We start from the raw sequence: 6,000 nt of genomic DNA, 5'->3' as shown, positions 1-6,000 counted from the left end.
CTGGATCATATTGATGAGGGAGCAGAAGGCAAGCTGAGGACAAAGCATAAGCAGACACCCTGCAACCTCCCCCCACCCCCCATTCCTGGGTAGGACATATGTGACATTCTTCCAGGAATCTCCCAACTGTCTTAATGTTAATACTTTGCTAGAGGGAAAAACAACCTTAACTTGACAATGGCAAGACCTCTGGTATCTTGTAGGTATCTTGAGAGTCGATCCTCTTTAGCATATGAGAGTTCTCTTGAAACCTCCCTTTTCCTTACTTCCCCCAACTCACAAGTATATGATCACCACTCCTCAAGATCCCAGTGCATCAGCTCTTTCTGCCCATGGGTCCTGTCCCCATGCTTTAATAAACCACCATTTTGCACCAAAGATATCTCAAGAATTCTTTCTTGGTCATCAGCTCTGGACCTCACCCCACCAAACCTCACCTGTATTCCAAAACCACATCAATATGATGTTTCTATTTTTAATTTTTGAGGAACCTCCATACTATTTTTCCCAGGAGTTGTACCAATTTATATTCCCACCAGCAACAGTGCACGAGGGTTCCCTTTTCTCCACATCTCACCAACACTTGTTATTTCTTCTCTTTTTTATTTTAGCCATTCTGACAGATGTAAGGTGATACCTCACTGTGGTTTTGATTGTAAATGCAGCACCTTTATCATGGGAGTAATTTTATTTTGGTAAGTGCCATTGCTGGGAAGAGTAACCAGTTTCTCAGAAGACAGGATTCAAAAACAACATGGCCTGGATGAGTGCAGAAGCAAAGAAAATGTTTGGTATGGACAATGGTAGTCTTAGGAAAGAAAGAAACTACACATCACAACTTTGTGAAGTGAGTAGCTGTGAGGAATGGGAAATCAGCTGAAGTTTTAGAGTCTCAGAGGATCTTAGACTGAAACGTTGCAATTTGGTTAAGTTATGTGTCAGGCTGGCCTACTGAAAATAACCAGGGAGCCAGGCCTGATTCTGCCACATAGGTATCAGGAAAGAATATAGTAGCTTTTGATGTCTGGAAACAGATATGTGGGTTGCAATGCTGGTTCCACTGTTTACTAGCTCTATGGCTTAGACAAGTTATTTACTTTCTCTCTGCCTCAGCTTACTCATCTATAAAACAGGGATATTAACTGTAGAATTTACCTCATGGTTCTTGTAAGGATTAAATGAGTCAATCCATATCTTAGGTTTCCATTGCAGACTACCTAACATCCACTGCCTCAACAATTTAATACACATTTATAAATTGCGTAGAATTGCCAGATATCATGCAAGGTACTGGAAATATTAAGATAAATAAGACCTCAAGTTGTTCATCATCTAGGAGAGCAAACAAACAAAAATATTACATGTAGGAGGGATAGAATATATTGGTGATTACAGACAAGATGTAGCAATTAATTTTTAAATATCTCAAAACTGTAAAAGTACTTAAGAAATATTCATTGCCATGATGAGTTTAAAGTATCACCTAGACAAGGAATGTGTATGCTTGCCAGTTTTCATCAACGGTATCATTGTTCTCTTACAGAGCCATCACTGACTTATCTACATCCATGACTCCAACATGCCCTGACTCATCTTGACCACTGAAGTTTGTCCTTAAAAATATTTTGTAATAAAGGGTGCCTGGATGGCTCAGTCAGTTAAGCATCTACCTTCAGATTGGGTCATGATCCTGATCAGAGTCCTGGGATCAAGCCCCACATCAGGCTCTCAGCTCAGTGGCGAGTCTGCTTCTCCCTCTCCCTCTGTGATCTCTCTCACTTTTGCTCTCTCTCAAATAAATAAAAAAAATCTTTAGGAAAAAAAATTCTAATAATAAAAGAAAACAGAAGCTAACTAATGAAAACTTAAGTAAATTATAAAGAAGAAAAAATTAACTACAATAGCACAACCCCGAGAGAGAAAAAAGGACATATCAAGACATTAACAGTGGTTATAAAAGACAGCTGTCTTTTATCTTGGTATATGTAGGTTATAATATATGCTTATACCCTAATATATTCTCTGAATATATTATGAACTCTTCCATGTACATTTTTCCAGACTTTTGGGAGGAACAATTTTAGATTTGTTCTAAACTCAAAAGAGTTGCAAAAAGAGTACAGAGCATTTCAGACATTCTTCACCCAGCTTCCCCTAATGTTAACATCTTACTTGACCATGCTTTATTTATTCGCCTAAGGAGTTAACATTGGCAAAGCACCATTAATTAAAGACTTTATGTGAATTCCCCAGTTTTTCCACTAATCTCTTTTTCTATTCCAGGATCTGATCCAAGAGACCATGTTGCATTTAAGATCCTGTGTACTTTTCATACATTAATTATAATTATATATTAACTTTTCATATATGCACTTCCTACCTTAAATAGAGCCCTTAACACATCAACTATATTCTGCTACAAGCAGCTTTCTAACTGGTTCCCTCATCCTAGTTTCTTTGCCATCTTTCAACATATTGCTTTTAAATCTTCACCACCCTGTTCAGAAATCTTCAATGTGTTCCAAGAGAAAACCAAGACCAAGAACATCAGACTGTCCACATCCAATCTTCCCACTCGCTTCCCTAAGGTGAACTGGCCTGGGCACTGCCTCCCACACCCAAGGCTTCATGCTTTCCACTTCCATATTTTAACTTACATTATTTATATTACCATATTGTTTTTAATATTTTTAACATTTTAAAAATTTATTTATTTTTAAGTAATCAACACCCAACATGAGGCTCGAACTCAGGACCCCGAGATCAAGAGCCGCATGCTCTTCCAACTGAGCCAGCCAGGCGCCCCTGTTCTTAATATTGTATTATTTCCCTTGTCCAGGAAGCCACATTTGCCCACCCCCATCTAGCAGAGAGCTCGCCCTACTCCTACTGTCTAGAAAATTCACCTGGCATCATCTGTTATCGTTTCATGTCTCCCTAGTTCCCCAACCAGATCATGAACTTCTTTGGAGAAGAAGTGCTGTCTTGTGTGCAGGTTTGTATCTCCACAAACTATTGCACAGTTTAGTTTAATAAATATGTTCTGATTGGGCGGCTGGAAACCTTCAATTCTAATGATTACAAAAACAATGGCAATTTCCTGTTCCTGGCCCAATATGTAAGGAGCTTGGAAGTTATTTCTCCCCTCCCAACAAGAAAAAAGCCGAATGAGCTGAATAATAGCCATTCTTCTTAGATCAGGCAGAGAATTGAGGTCACAAGGAAAACCACTGCCACAACAATTGGAGAGAGGGAAAATCGGAGTGACAGTGAATCCCAACTGACCAGAGCAGAAACGTCTGCAAGACATGGAGGTAGAACCAGAGGAAGAAAAACCTAAACTGTAATTGACAAATTGCTGGAGGATCCATGTGAACAAGTTGGAGAGTGAAAAACAATGGCCCACACTAACTGTGCCCTTACCGTGTCCTGGGAACTGTCTAAACACGTTACATCTATCAGGTTACTTATGTCTCCCAACAGCCTTACGAGGAGCCCATGTTACAGAGAGAAAAACTGAGGTACAGGGAAGTTCAGTAAGTGGCTTGGTTAGTAAATGTCAGAGCCAGGATTTAAATCCAGGTAAACTGTCTCTAGAGACTGCATTCTTGATAAGTACACTACATTTGCCTCATACCAGTTACCAATAGCCTCTCGGGCAAGGTCACATAAGCCAGTCATGTGTCACGTGACATAGACTCTGGGAAAACTGAGGACAACTGGACATTTACTCTCTACAAGAAGCACTCATTACTCATTAACTCTCACCATTAGGCACCACTCTTCCCCGTGACCCTAACCCAGTGCTTCTACATCTCCCCATCTCACCGCTGCCACAATTAATAAGGTGTATTCTCACCTCACGAAGGCCACCATAAAGTGTCTCTATGTCAAATTTTCTTCTAATTTCATTCTTTAAGGCTTATCATGCTTTGTGCTAAGTACGATATCCCTCCCAGGACAACTAGAGCCTAAAATATTGTCATCAGTGATGAATATGTGTTCTCCAGGTAAGGTGTATTGCTAGTAATTAAACAGTATTAATTCTATCAGCTTTGATTTATTCTGCTCTCTCAGTAATGAAGCTCAGTATTCTATTTTCTCTCTGCCTAGCACTGAGCAATAGAATTGGTGTTTAAGGATTATCATATAAATCTACTTTTTGGTCAGTCGGTGTTGGGGAATTTTTTCAATATATTACAAATGTATTCATTATTCCCTCGTTCATAAAAATAATTAAAAGCTATGGCCGAACACAAATTCCCAGAGCACAAAAGCCTGACTGGCAGGCCACTGCCAAATTCCAAGGTTGCTAGCTTCTTAGTTTACGGGTTTCTTAATGAGAACTCGTACCTTCTCATTCAATAAAGGGCTTAGGTGGACATTTCCTGCTGGTGTTCACAGGAGTTATAAAACTAAAGTCCTACACATCAAAATGAAAATGGGCTTCTGTTATTTTCTATATGTTCTTAGCAATTCAGAATTAACTTACCCTAAAATGAAAACTAGCCCCCCCAAAAAACCCCACAATTCTTTAGAAGTGATGCCCGGGATATTAATAACATGTGTTCACATTCTCTTAAAATATAAATAAATAAATAAATAAATAAATAAATAAATAAATAAATAAATAATAAAACAAGGAAGGAAGGTAGAGAGAAAGAAATACGAGTAGATCCAATCCATCATTGTGATATCCAAGTCCCTCCTTAGATAAAACAGACATAAAACATGTACTTTACATGCTTCAGATGACCTTCAAGACATCTGAGTACAGTATCTATGGATTTTTAAGTATAATTAACAACTCCTGTTTTTCCATTTAAAGAATCGGAGTTCTGCTTCCTTGACAGGCAAAAGCCAATCCATCTTGTTTTCAAATGCTAATACAAGCAATTACAAATAACATTAATTAAACTACTACAGAAGCTGTTAGATTTTGGGTGGTGGAGATTTTTTTCTTCACCTAAACTCATGACGATTCTAATTTGCAGGACGAATTGAGGACGCACCCTTGGTTTGATTCGTTTCTGGGACAAAGAGCTGGCCCTTGAAACCCAGCCGAGAGCTGCAGAAAGCCCCTGCTCTGTGAGGAACCCCGGGCACGCTGCAGCAACAATGCTTATTTCACTGGTAGACCAAATGTGACAGATCATTTTATTTACAGCGCGAATATTAATTTTCTGGTTTGGGTAACGAAAATACAGTCCTCATTTGTATTGTTGTAAAACTTGTAAATATGCCCTGTAGGATAAATAACATTCAAAACAACATCCTAATTAAAAGGAAAACTCAGTTGTCTTGCAAGATAATATAAGGAGGGCACATAAATTGTAAATAAGATACATGGTAAAAATGAAAAAGACGGGCTGGATAGGAGAGGAATGAAATAAGATTTGGCAATGTGCTTTTTAAATGAACACAAACTGTGAGATAATGTCTCATTGAACAATAAAAATAACAAAACAGTGGCAAAGATGTAATAGAATTTCCTATGTACACCATTTTAATCTTAATATAATTTTCCCCAGTGCACCCACGTTTATTGAACTACTATGACCATTTCTTTCTCACTCTGTCCAAAGTTACCAAGACAGTGTGCTTTGCTGTAAATAATTCCCTGATTATGAACATGAAAACGATCTAGAAATTGACCACAGTGTTTTTTAAAAATGACATAGTGTCTGCTCAGGGCCAAAGGCCTTATGGGAATGACAAAGTATGGGTAGTTTCCTCAGAGAAACAGAATGAGAACACAGAAAAACACTTCCCCACTTCCTCCTCCATAAGGCAACCCCACACCTTTGTTGTTCTTGTTTTTTTTTCCTTTATTCAAAAGAAGGGGAAAATACTTCTATGGCACCTGGGCCTACAGTGTGCTGGACAGACCAGAGAGCTGATGCCAAAGAAGTTCTGGATTTGGCAGACAAGATGATATGACTTGAGGAAAATACACATCAGTGCATCCTCAGTTTCTCAGTCTGCAAAATGGGGGTGATA

This window comes from Halichoerus grypus, chromosome 3, assembly GCF_964656455.1.
Source record: "Halichoerus grypus chromosome 3, mHalGry1.hap1.1, whole genome shotgun sequence".
Lineage (NCBI taxonomy): Eukaryota > Metazoa > Chordata > Mammalia > Carnivora > Phocidae > Halichoerus > Halichoerus grypus.
The sequence above is the reverse complement of the archived record's forward strand: the minus strand, read 5'-3'. Positions refer to the sequence as shown.